The sequence below is a fragment of the Fukomys damarensis genome, unplaced genomic scaffold, assembly GCF_012274545.1.
Source record: "Fukomys damarensis isolate Sample0158 unplaced genomic scaffold, DMR_v1.0_HiC HiC_scaffold_32, whole genome shotgun sequence".
NCBI classification, from domain to species: domain Eukaryota; kingdom Metazoa; phylum Chordata; class Mammalia; order Rodentia; family Bathyergidae; genus Fukomys; species Fukomys damarensis.
This window is the reverse complement of record NW_022900944.1, coordinates 18,634,762-18,648,189: the sequence shown is the minus strand read 5'-3', so window position 1 is coordinate 18,648,189 and position 13,428 is coordinate 18,634,762. Positions and strand designations below refer to the sequence as shown.

General features: G+C 37.4%; 1 protein-coding gene and 1 long non-coding RNA gene across 4 annotated transcripts in view; one reads left to right on the top strand and one right to left on the bottom strand.

Annotated features, from left to right (window-relative positions):
• Prkg2 (protein kinase cGMP-dependent 2) overlaps positions 1 to 13,428 on the bottom strand; it is a 102,071-nt gene that overhangs the window by 21,627 nt on the left and 67,016 nt on the right. The gene's annotated exons all lie outside the window — the stretch shown is intronic.
• On the top strand, positions 1,241 to 11,838 carry LOC117283914. The gene is made up of 3 exons (XR_004514958.1): positions 1,241 to 1,459; positions 9,732 to 9,875; positions 11,371 to 11,838. It is a non-coding gene; the product is annotated as an uncharacterized LOC117283914 (long non-coding RNA).

Below are 13,428 nucleotides of genomic sequence, written 5' to 3'. Positions count from 1 at the left end.
ACATTTTTTTTTCCCCCAGAACATTAGAAAGGGTTGGGAGGATGCTATTGGGTGGTGACCTCAGTGCCATTCCTGACCAGGGATTTGGAACTCTCCAGGTTAAAGAATCAGCCTCCGTTGCTCTGTCTTTTCACAGCCCTTCAATGCCCTGAGCCTGCACCCAATGAACTGTGGCCAGAGGACAGGGAAGAAGGCTGGGCTGCAGGAGCCCCCTCACTGAATTGAGGCAGTGTATGGCTGAAATCCCGCCCTGCAAAACAAACACCTGGGCTCCTTGCACAGGGGTACTCGGCACAGACTTTTCATCTCTAAGATACACAGGAATTATTTTAATAAAACCATCTTCCACTTCCCTCAAATAAGCAGGCACACAAATAGTCACTGGGCTTCAACATGCACGTTTTAGTATCTTCATTATACATGGACAATCTCAGTAATATGGCAGTTATCTTGGCTAAAAAATTAAATAGACAAAGTTAGCATATCAAGCCCCCACCTAAAAAATACTCAGTGAACTCTAAAATTCAGCCCCTATTTATTAACTCTAAATAAACCTCTTGGAAATTTACTATTTTACTGATACTTCTAGCACTTATCACACAATGGCAAGAATCTCCTTATTGGAAAACGAGAATCTAAAATTTGAAGTAGGCTTTTACTGTTTTCTTTCATCCATACAAAATGTTTCACAAAGATTATTTCTAAGAGAGGTCTGGGAATATTATAAAATTAAAATCTGTAGCCAGCTGAGATTAGCACATCTATTTGTTCTTCAGAGGGAGAACCAATATGAAAATCCTAGCTAATTTTATAAAGATTGAAATTTAAGAGACAAGGAGGTAATGCTTATAACTGCAACGGTACACACAACTATATACAATATTATGTTAGTTCATAACAGCTTCTCAACTGATTTTTAAAATGCATTTGAAGTTCCTTTTAAGAATACCACAAGTCCATTAGCCACTTCTGAAGAGTTTTCCTAGCTCTAAAAGTGGTAGCATTCTAATTTGAGTTGCTGGTTTTGCTCTTGTAATAGTCGTTCGTTGGCCCAAAGAGATGGTAATAATTATAATACTATTTTAAGATTTATGAAAATATATCACTCTCCTTAATGTGTTTTGATTATATCACTTTTAGTCTAATCCATTTGGTTAGAGGAAACTGACATGCAGATCAGAGAAAGACAGCAAGCACAGAAAGGCAGTTTCACAATGATGAAATGTCAGATGATGGCGTATGGGATGAGGAAACAGAGCAGGCTCATGGAAGAGCACAGGGAAAGAAGAATCGCGCTTGAAATAATGTTGCCGGAATAAAACCACTCCATGGAAGCAGTGCTTGAGCAGAACTGAGTGGAAATTTGAGAGAAATAAGAGAGGGCTCAAAATATCTGAGGAACGGGGATACTACCAGCAGATCGAGCTGGTCCAAAGGCCCTGAGGTGGGAACATGCATGGTAAGTTCAAAGCCTGGCAAGCAGGCCGGTGCGGTGGAACAGAATGTGAGCAAGAGGGAGGGGTAACAAGGGCAGATTCTGGAGCAGATTTGAAAGCCACAGAAAAATCTTTGGAGTTTTCTTGTAAGAAGTCATTGTAGGATTAAGAGAAAGGGAAGTGATGAAGAGGTTGATTTATGACTTAAAGGGATCTTTCTAGGAAACAACAAAAAGACAGCCTGCACCCCTAACCCCCTTTTCCTCAAATACTACTAAGCTTTCAAAGACTTCTAGAAAAGCTGTACAAAAGGTGTCCTTTGTCTCTATTAAATCCCCACGATTAAACATGACATATTAAGCTAAAAGGTTAAAAACATTGTCTCCAAAAATTATAATAAATGAGAAGATTTTCAGATATTTCAAAATCTGCAGTCATGATTACATCATTTTGAAACAGAAACATCAGCATTGTGGCTTGCTGGAATGGGTGTCCAGGAAGCATGAGCTTTTTCCCAGAAGTTTCTCTCTGGGTCAGTAAATTTGTCAGATATTGGTTCTCCCAGTAACATAAAAATGGACACAAAATGACCAGTCTAATTAAGCCAGGTGATTCATGTGGACATAACATTCCAAAAAACATTTATGTGGCATTTTTAGGGCTCTCTCTTTACCCACGTCTAGACAAGGGTAGAGTGGAATCTGTTTATTCTGTCTGCCAACAACCCAAATTGATTTAACGATACTAATGTTCATCCTCTACACAGGCAATGAGGGGTGGCTTCCATGAACTGGAGGTAAGAGTGGAGAGCTAAGGTATGGGTCAATGACAATGGCCCATTCTTTGGGGAATGTAGTGATTCAACTGGAAAACTCGTAAATATTTAGCAGAGGGTGAGTGAGATGAAGGGAAGATCTGACTGCATGTGGTAAACTGGAACTATCCTTTGAAGCTCACCTGATGCCACCACTTCCCTGAAACCTTCCTTGAATTAAGAACAGATTCTCTCTTATGAGGTTCTCTAACACTGCGTAGAGTCATGATGATACTGCTGAACAAATCTAGATCCCTGAGACAAGACGGTATATCTATTCGCTTTGTATTTGTAACACAGCAAAAGTTCAATTTGTGCTGGGTAAAAAAAAATGAAGAGATAGCTATTACTATCAGTTTCAATAAAATATAGTGAGGTCCAGGAGGGCCACGGGTATCTGTATCCAAGCTTCCACGGACCCATCTAACTATGGGTAAGTAATAAGGAACTCACTGATATTCAAGGAAGAAGCAGCAGCATGGATTAAGCATGTAAGTTTGCCTGTCACGTTTTAAATACAGCTGATCATGGCCTTCCAACAGAATGTTTGAAATTGATGATTATTTTTACTTTTTAATTTGGGAATACTTGATACATATAAAAAAGGGACAAATGTACAAGTTGTAAGAATTATACCATGAGAATTAAAACCTCCCTGGAGGTTAAATAACAATAAGAGAATCAACCTAGAGCTTACACAGAAGCTCTCTGCTCCTCCCAGATGGTCTCTTGCCCATTCCAAGATGCCCTGACATCTGTATTTATCATTTGCCCACGTTCATTTATAATTTTACCACATATCTGATATTCCTAAATATGATACAGCTTTTCTTTTAAAACTTTAGATAGATGGCCATGACACAGTTTTGAGAAATTGTCTTTGTTTTTCATTCAAGTGAATTTAGTCCACACTGACGTCCATTAATTCTCACAGATGCACCGCATCATTTATTTAGCACACCATGATTTTTTTTAATCCATTCTGTGGCTGATAGACATTTGTGTTATTTCCAATTTGTGGCATTACAAAAATGCCTCCATTAATATGGTTTTCCATGGTATCTAATGGACATATATATAAGACAGCAGAAACACTGACTCAGAGATGTGGTATGTTCAACTTTACTAGATAATAATTGCCAACTTCCTTTCCAGAGGGAGTCTTCCATATTACCTCCCCCTTCACTAGCAGTGTATAGGAGTTGTGATTGTTCTATATCCTGCCATCATTTAGTAATGGAAGCTTTTTTACCTTTTGCCATCTGTGAATATGAAAGCACTGTAGTTTTAACCTTTATTTCCTCTGTTAGTAATGAGTTTGAGCTATAGCATTACAATCAGCTGCCACAGCCGAGAGAGAGCAATTTCCTTTCACTGTGTTCTCCTTATTTGTCATCAGAAATACCTTGGCTATTCTGGGTCCTTTGGTAGTCTACATGAATTTCACCATCAGTTTGCCAAGCTTCATGAAAAGTTTTGGTCGAATTTCTCTTGGGAGTGTATCAAATCTGTAGATCAACTTGCAGGATACTGTTATCTTTAGGACGTTGAGTCTTCTTGTGTTTAAATGTAGTGCGTCTTTTGAGTTAGGATACACAATGCCAGATACTGCCACAGATATATCAAAGAAGGTATAAAAGCTTAAACTCTACATCAGTTTATTTCTTCCACACAATGGTTTTCCTGAGCAGCAAGTGGGTCTCCTCTAACAGTGATTCGAGGATGAAGATGAAGACTCCCCTCCATCTCAGTGCTCTGTCTTATTTACTTTTCTCCTTGCTGAGACAAAATATGCAACACCCAAAATTAAAGGAGGAAAAGTTTATTTAGCTTACATAAGTTTTGAACTCCTTTGGGTAAATACAAGGCATATGATTGCTGGACCATACGGAAAGTGTATGTTAAGTCTGGTTAAGCAATGCAAACCGTCCTCCAAAGTAGTTGTGCCATTTGCATTCTCACTAGAGATGAGTGAGAGCTCCTGTTGCCCCCACCCTCTCACCAGCATCTACTGTTGTCAGAGTTCTGTGTTTTAGCCACTCTAAGACGTGTGGTAGAATTTTGTTGTTTAATTTTTCAACCTCTAGTGATTTATGATCTTGTACATCTTTTCATGTATTTATTTGCCATTTAATTATCTTCTGTGGTGAGATGCTCTGTCAGATCTTTGCCTGGTATTTAATCAAGCTGCTCATTTTCCTGCTATTTAGTATTGCGTTGTTCATAATGTTTGGGTTTTTTTGGTACCAGGGATCGAACTCAGCACCTTGCGCTTGCAAAGCAGGTAGTGGAACCATTGAGCTAAATCCCTGGCCCTGTTGTTCATACATTTTGATAGCAGTCGTTTATCAGATGTTTCTTTAAACATCTCCTAGGCTGTTATTGCCTTCTTTGCTAAACGTTTTATTTCACAGAGCAAGTTTTTAATTTCAGTGAAGTTTAGCTTATGAATTATTTCTTTTAGATCATAGGCTTTGATATGCTTTAAAAGTCACTATCATACTCAAGGTCATACAGATGACCGTCTGTGTTATTTTCTAGGAGTTTCATGTTAATTTCTAGGAGTTTCATTTGAATCTTACATTTATATCTGAGTTTCACTTTGAGTTCATTTTGTGAAGGTTGTGAGGTCTGTATCTATATTCTTTTTCTGTTTTTTGCATGCAGACATACACTTACTGCCTTTGTTCCTCTATGAAAGATCAGCCGATTCCACTTCTGTGAGTCTGCTTCTGGAATCCATTTGCTCATGGATCTGTGTGTTTGTTGCTTCACACTGTTCTCACTGTGGTAGCTTTATCATATGTGCTGATATCAGCCAGCACCACTTCAATTTTGTTTCAATATTGTGTGAGTTTTTCTGCCTTTGCCTCCCTGTATAAACTTTAGAAAGAATTTATCAAGAACCACCAAATAACTTGCTGGGATTTTGACTGGGATTACATTGAATCTACGGATTAAGCCAAAACTGACATCTTGAAAATAATTAAGTCTTCTTATTCATGAATATGAAATATTTTTCTATTTAGTATCATCTTTGATTTATTTCAATGTACTTTTGTAATTTTCCTCATATGGACAGTGCACATATTTTTGGTATATTTAAACCTAAGCATTTCAATTTGAGGGATGCCACTGTAAATAGCATGGTGCTTTTAATTCCAAATTACAATTCATTGTGAAAGAATAGGAAAACAACTGACTTTTGTATATGAATCTTATATTTTGCAACCCCACTGTAATTGTTTACTAGTTCCAGAAGATTTTTATGGTCATTTTTTCAAATTTTCTACATGGATGACTATTTATTTATGAACAAAGGAAGTTTCATATTTTTCCTTCCCAATCTATGTATATTTTGTTTTCTCTTCTTGTTGAACTGGGATTTCCAACTATGATTTTCAGCAGGAATAGCAAGAAAGGACATCCTTGCCTTGTTCCTGGTCTTAATGAAACAGCTACATTTCTTACCATTAAATATGTTCATTGCAGGGTTTTGGTAGATATTCTTTACCAAGATGAGGGAGTTTCCCTTCTTTTCTTAGTTCATTGTTTTTTTTTTTTTGTTTTTTTTGTTTTTTTTTGTTTGTTTGTTTTTTGGTTTTTTTGGTACAGGGGATCGAACTCAGGTCCTTGTGCTTGCAAGGAAGGCAGCAGAACCACTGAGCTAAATCCCCGGCCCCAAGTTGTTTTTTGTTTTTTTTTTTTTATCATAGGCAGATATTGAATTTTGTCAAATGCATTTCCTACATTTACTGATATGATCACACAATTTTTTTAGCCTGTTGATATGATAGATTGCCAACCTGGCATATCTGGGATAAATCCTATTTGGTTTTGGTGTATCATTATTTTTATATTTTATTGGATTTAATTTGCTAATCTTTTGTCATGGCCTTTTGCATCTATGTTTACAAGAAATCTTGCTGTGTAGTTTTCTTTTCCTGTAAAGTCTTTGTCTACTTTTGATATTAGGCCAAGGCTGAACTTGTAGAATGAGCAGAGCAATATTCTTTCTGCTTTGTCTTCTAAGAGATATTGCAGAGAATTAGTATAAGCTCTTCTTTAAATGTTGGAAGAAATTCATCAGTGGATCCATTTGAGCCACATGCTTTCTCTTTGGGAGGGCTAGTAATGATTTAGGAACTGGATGTAGTGGTGCACGCTTATAACCCCAGAACTGTGGGAGGTTGAGGTAGGAGGACTGCAAGTTTGAGCCCAACTTGCACTACTGAACAACTTAGCAAGACACTGTCTCAAAATAAAATTAATAAAAAATAGGGCTAATGATGTAGCTCAATTCCCAACACTGGAAAAAAAAACATAAATAGATGGAAAAATTGATTCAAGTTGTTTTATTTCCTTTTGTGTGACTTTCAGCACAATGTGTCTTTCAAGGAATTACTCCATTTCACCTAGGTTATCAAATTTCATTTTCTCTATCTGTTGCCTGTTTTGTCTGCTTTTTTTCTGCACTAATTTTTATTCTTGTCTGCTTACTTTGAAATAAATTTTCTCTTTTTTTCTAGTTTCCTAAGGTAGAACCATACATGACTGAATTTAGTTCTTTATCCTTTTTTTTTTTTTCTTTTCTTTCCTTTTTTTTTTGGTACTGGGGATTGAACTCAGGACCTTGTGCTTGTGAGGCAGGCATGGTGCCACTGAGCTAAATCCCCGGCCCAAGGTTCTTTATCCTTTTTAATACAATATGTATTCAAAGCTATATTGAATTTAACTCTCCTTTTCTAATATATGCATTTAATGCTATAGATTTCTCTACAAGCACTGTTTTGGCTGCATTCCACACATTTTTGGAAGTTGGGTTTTCCTTAGTTCAAAATGTTTTAAAGTTTCTGATGGTGTTTCTTCATAGACTCATGTCTAATCTATAAATGTTGCTTAATCTACATACATTTTAGGATTTTTCTCCAATTTTCAGGGACTTTGCTCAATGTTCTCACCTCTCCCTTACAAGTCCAAGAAAAGCTGTTATTTTTGCTGTTTCTCACTCTGTTCAGAGTTGTTGTTAGGAAGGAGTGGCAACTTCCAAGCTCCTTACACAAGGGAGCAGGAAAACAACCCGAAGGCTCCTTGGGTGGAATTCTTCATGTAAAGCTCTCTTTCCACTCCTGGGATATATTCTACCTGGTCACAATGCATTATTATGAATCTACTCACTTTAGTAGTCAGTTTGCTAACATTCTGCTTATGCTTATGCTTAACAGATTCATGAGTGGGACCAGATATTAATTTGCCTTTCTTAGGGATTCCTTTAAAGAATTAAGTTCACACTAACTAGATTCACAAAATGAGAGTCTGCTTTACTATTTTTGGAAAGAATTTGCATAAGATCAACATTACAGACTCTTGAAGTTATTAATTTCTCACTGGTACCAGATTTCTTCTTTGATTCGTTTAATTAGGTATTCATACATCACCTAAGATTTTGTACATAGTAAAAAGTTGCCCAAGTATTTCCTAATGCCTGTACATCACTGTCTGAACTGTAATTATTTTCATTCTTAACAGTATATATTTGTAATCCTCTCATTCAAACAGTGTTTGCTCTGATATTAGTCTTAATCATGTCAAAAAACCAACTTTGGCTGTGTCTACTTTTATTTTATCTTTTATTAATTCATGTTCTTTATGTTTCTTCTTTTCCTTACTTTGGTTTTACTATTTATTTTGCAGATGTTAAGTTGAATAAATGGCTTTTTCTTTTCTTTTTTTTTATCGAGGTCCTTCACATTTCCAATTTATTTTATTCTTTTTATTTTGAGATAGAGTATTGCTACATTGCCCAGATTGAGCTCAAATTTGCAATCTTCCTGCCTCATCCTCTCAGAGTACTGGGATTACAGGGGTGTGTCAGCACATTTGCCTGGTGCATGGATGTTTAACCATTCTTATTTCCTAATTGGAGCTTCTATAGCTATAAATACTATCTTTGCTTTCACTTTAGTTACATGTAGTTGATGCAAAGTATATTTTTCTATTGCACATCTGTTTTTTGAAACTCATTAGAATTATTCTTCACTGACCTTTGAGTCATTTTGTAGAATCTTCACTATTCCAGAAGAATGTTATGTTTTTTTGTTAGTGACTCCTTCCTGTTGTTGCTCTTGTTGCTACTGATTTCTAATTTAAAAACGCTGTGATCAGTGACTAAAAGCTGTAAGTTGCCATTTGAGAGTGAGGGACACCTGCCTAGCTGGCCTTTTACCCATTCTTAAAAGCTGAGCGATATGCTAGGACAGGCAGTAAACACCCTAGCATAGTTACTTCCATTGGAGTATCAGCAGAAAGAAGCTGATAGATCATAAAAATCAGAAACACTATCAATGTCTAGTATGGCTTACATTATATATATATATTTTTTTCAATTAAGCTGTTCTATTGCCATATTCTTCACAAAAGCATTAGGCAGACTGGATTTTGGCTGAGGTGTAGTCCTCACACTAGTTCATTACAGCTACACAGAGTTTACTGATGAGTGTCAACCAAGATTTGGGGACTTACAACTAGGGTTTTCTGAGTGACCCCAAGTCAGCTAGTGTAGTGGGTTAGTTAATGGTCAACTTGTATCCCCCAGCTGAACTGAATCAGGATGGTCTGGGCATGGAGGATCCACCTGAAGACTGTTACCAATAGCCATAAAAAGAACTAGAGGGGAAGATCTGGGCCTGTTGATCTTATAGGAGAAGCTTGCTGCACGTGGTTTTCCTGATGTAAATTAGGCTCTTCTCATCCGATGGGGAGCTCGGGACCTCGGTGTCACTGGGAATGGCTGCTGTTTTCACCAGGGGAGCTTTGATCTTTACTGTGAGCATCACTTTCTGGCTCCGATGTGGACCCCTCAGACTGGTGGCACAAATCCTTCATCTTGGGAGCATAGGTTTTCTGGCTTCCACCACTGGCCTTTGGGCCTTCCAGGTGCAGATACTCAATGTGGACAAATATGAGACATTGCTGTGGGTTCTAGGCCACTGGCTGGACTTGAAGAGGACATTTCCTCAGATTCTAGCCTTTAGCTTGACTTCTGTGGGGAACTGTTGGAGTCTCAGTTGAATGCTTCAGGCTTCTATTGTGCAGTTAATCTATTGCACTCCTTTGCGTTTGACTCTTTGGGTAATTATCATAAAATAGCCTTATAAGTCACGTGTCCTGTATTTAATGTATTCCCTTGCCAAATCCTGCTGACTACAACAGCTAGCTATTACATATACTCTGCCTTGGCTGAGAACAACGTGGGTTTTTCTTTATACTCTTCAAATATTTCTCTAAAAGTATTAAAAAATGTTCATGTTGTTATTAATTTATTCATCATAACCAGAAAAAGCATCCGGAACCAGTGTCCTCCATCTCCCTTGCCTGGAAAGTGGAGAAAGATTTAAGAAGTGGTGGGATGGGTGGGTGAAAAATGATGATGTGAAAGTATTCATGGCTCTCTAGCTCTTTAATCCTTATTTTGCACCCAGGGTGTTTCCTAAAGAAGGCATCTTCAGCCCAGCTGCGATTCACAGAGGAATGAATCAGGCTGGCACCCTCATCATGGCCAGGGGAAGAAGAGAATGAGGTCTCGTCCCGCAATACAAGATGATTGCCAGTACTATCAGGAAGAGGTATGCATTTATGAGTCTCTGAAGATGCACTTCCACAATGTGGACCTTTCTCTCATTTACACTCCTCATCCCCGACTTTCTGCTTTTTCTCTAACAAGAAAAGAAATTATTTTTCCAACTTGACTGTACCCTAAGCCCTCAGATTCATTGCAGGGAATGGAAGATAAAAATGCTCCTTTCCGAATTTGTAGCATGACTTCAAGGCACTCTTACAAGGAATCTTTCCCCTTAGAGACACCTATGCCCTTGGTGTGCATTGCCTAAAAGCCAACCCTCCTGTGCAGTTGTATTGCACCAGGGCCACCTGCCCTCCTGCTGTAGCCCCAAGGGAGCCCTCAGCCAGGCAGCTCTGCTGGGCTTTCAGCCAATAGCTCAATGCCTGTTTTTGCTCCGTGAGGAAACTTACTTAATGCTCCCAGTATACAATCACTTTTAGTTTATGTGTATTATCTGCCTATTATGAATGTTTATTAATTATGTTGTATACATCTTATAAAGCTTCATTGGACTTTTGGTCTAAATGTTCTATCAATATTTGACAGAGGTGTATTTAATAGGTATACTTATTCATAGCTCCATATTCTGCCAACTACTATGGTCTATTTTTCAAGTATTTTTTTAAGCAAAGAAAGATCGGGAGTTTGTATCATCTTGGTGAAATGAGCCTTTAATTATCATATAGTAATTCTTTTTATCTCTAGGCATACTTGCTTGATTTTAGTATGATAAAACCTGCATTTTAAGTGGTTTAATATATACCAGAAATATTTTATTTCATCAGTTTCAACCTTTCTACATCTTATTTTAGGTTTCCACTTAGGAATATCATACAGCTGATTCTCATTTTATAAATCTGACAATTATTTTATATGGATGGTTATATATGTTTATATGTTTGATTTATTTCTATTTTCTTAATATGTGCTTTCTTTGGGATTGTTTTCTGCATTTCCTGTTTCTTTTTTGCTGCCTTCCTTAAAAGTGACACTTTCTCCTTCTCTTTTGATTTCAGTTCCTCCTACACTCAATTTACATGCTGCAGGTGTTTGGTTATTTAGCATATTCTTCCTTTAATATGATGGGTTACAATGATTATTGCTTTATACCACACTGTTAAAATGGCTTAATATATTTACAACTTCTCTATAGCCACCCCTCTTTGTGGCTTCCTAGGTCCTCCATGAGGACCTATATAAATATATAAATTTAAATATATATATATATTTTTTTTTTTCTCTATAGGAGTAAATACCTTTCATCTTTGTTTTTGTCTTCATTTCACTCTTCTGATATTTTAATGAAAATTCTCAGTTATTTCCTCTTGAAATCTGTAAGATAATATTCTACTACCTCTGGCTTCTATTGTTGCTTGAGTTGTCAACTGAAAACCTAGTTTGTGTTATTTTATTCGTTTCAGTTTACACAAACTGTCCTTCCTCTCTGATAACCTTCAAGGCTTTCCCATTGTTTTTAACCTGCACTTTTCCTGCTACAGTAGACCACATCCAGAAGCCCCAGTGATCCACTTCCCCTGCGCTCAGAGGTGTCCACTCCCACTATAAATCAGCGCTGCCCAGTCTCACAAAGACAAGGGAAGTGCTGTTCTCTGACTCGGGCAGCAGCTTTCCCTCCAACTCTTGGGTGACTCACTCTGATAGAAGCCAGCTGCCATGTCACAAAGACCTTCCAACAGGCCAGTGAAGAGGCCACGTGGAAAAGAACTGAGGCTTCCAGCCGACAGCTGGCCTCAACCTGTCTGCCACATGAGCGGGTCATATTCAACCTGGCTCTCCAGAACTCCTGGATCTGCCAGCCTCCAGGTTACAGCAGCTCACCAACATCTTCATGACTGACCTTGAGCAGATTCACTTAGGTGGACCATTTTTAAATTCCTCTCTCAGAAACTGTAAGATAACAAAAGATCAGACTTCTGCCTATGAATGCTTTAAGTTTATCTTTTGTTATGTCAGAGAACTATGCCATTGTGTAGAAATACAATTTCTTTATCCATTCATCTGTTGAGACATCTACACTGTTTCCAAAATCTATTATACATAAATCGTGCTGCTATAAATATCACAGTTTGTCTTACATGAAATCTCTCTCTCTCTCTCTCTCTCTCTCTCTCTCACATCTCTCCAAACACACACACACACACACAGACACTAAGTAGGAAGTAGAGAAAGGATAAAATAACTCCCCAAATTATCTAACATGTTGTTTCAAAAATATTTCAAGCAAATGTTTTATTTATACTACCAGTTCCTTTTGTTCATTGAAAAGAAAGTTTTGTCCTTTTATTTGTTTGTTCTTGTAAGAGAGAATTTTTTTTAGCTGTGACTTGTACTCTGAGCAATGGTTTGGCCATTCTTTTAAAATCATGATACACTGTATAGTAACCATTGTTATTTTCTATTTTGTTGTGAAACTTTGTTTTCTTTTCTCATAAAAAAAGATCAGATTTAAAAATCATTAAATTTTGGAGTGGCTTTTGCAGAAATAGGAGCTCCAACAAATATAATTTTGGATTTATTGAGTTTCTTTTACAAGGTGATTGGTGTTTTCATCATTTGTGAAAAATCCTGTCATTATTTTGGTTTGCTGTAGTCAGTCTCCTTAGTAGTTAAACTGTCCAGGCTGGGATTGAATTTGCACTCCTCCTGCCTCAGCCTTCGAGAGTGCTGGGATTACAAGCATGCGCAATTACACACAGTTTAGTCATTATTTCTCTCTCTCTCTCTCTCTCTCTCTCTCTCTCTCTCTCTTGGGGGGGGACCTGCTTACAAAGCAGGTGGCAGAACCACTAGTCATTAGGCAGAACCTGCTAGTCATTATTTCTTAAAGTATTGCTTTCTTCTCATTCTTTATATTATTTTTGTCTAAAACTCCAATTAAAAACTTTTTAAATGAACTTTTCACTCTATTTTCCATATACCTTCACTTCTCTTTCTTAGTTTTCATCTTTTTATGTCTCTATGGTACTACAAACATGGGTATGTATGTTTATGGTGATTAATATTTTATATAAATCACTTAAATTTTCTTCTTCCTTGATTTCTTTGTTTTAACTGCTTGTTATTTAACCTTCCAATTACACTTTTCAAATTGACATGTAATTTATAGGTTATAAAATGGAGACGTTTGGTGTACAATTCAGCGATTTCTGATGCAGATTAACTCACACATCTACAACTAGCATACAGTCAAGATGCAGGCATCCCTGTTATCTTGTGTCTTTCCCGTCAAATGCCTCTCCCAGGGACAGACTTTACATCGATTTGTACAATTTATTCTAGAACTTTGAGCAATGCAGTCATGCAGAAGGTGCTTTTTTATGTGCAGCTTCTTTGGTTCAGTGTATTTTAAAAATTCACTGCAGGTGCCTGCAGTAATCCATCTTCTTTACCACCGAGCGGCATGCTGTTGCTGGAGGTTCCAGCCTATGGTAATGGACGCAGCTGGTGATGGGATGTGTACTCTTTTCGGTTCAGTGACTTCTGGGAATAAACTTGTTGCGAACATTCATGCTTGATAATGTTGAAGATGTGATTTC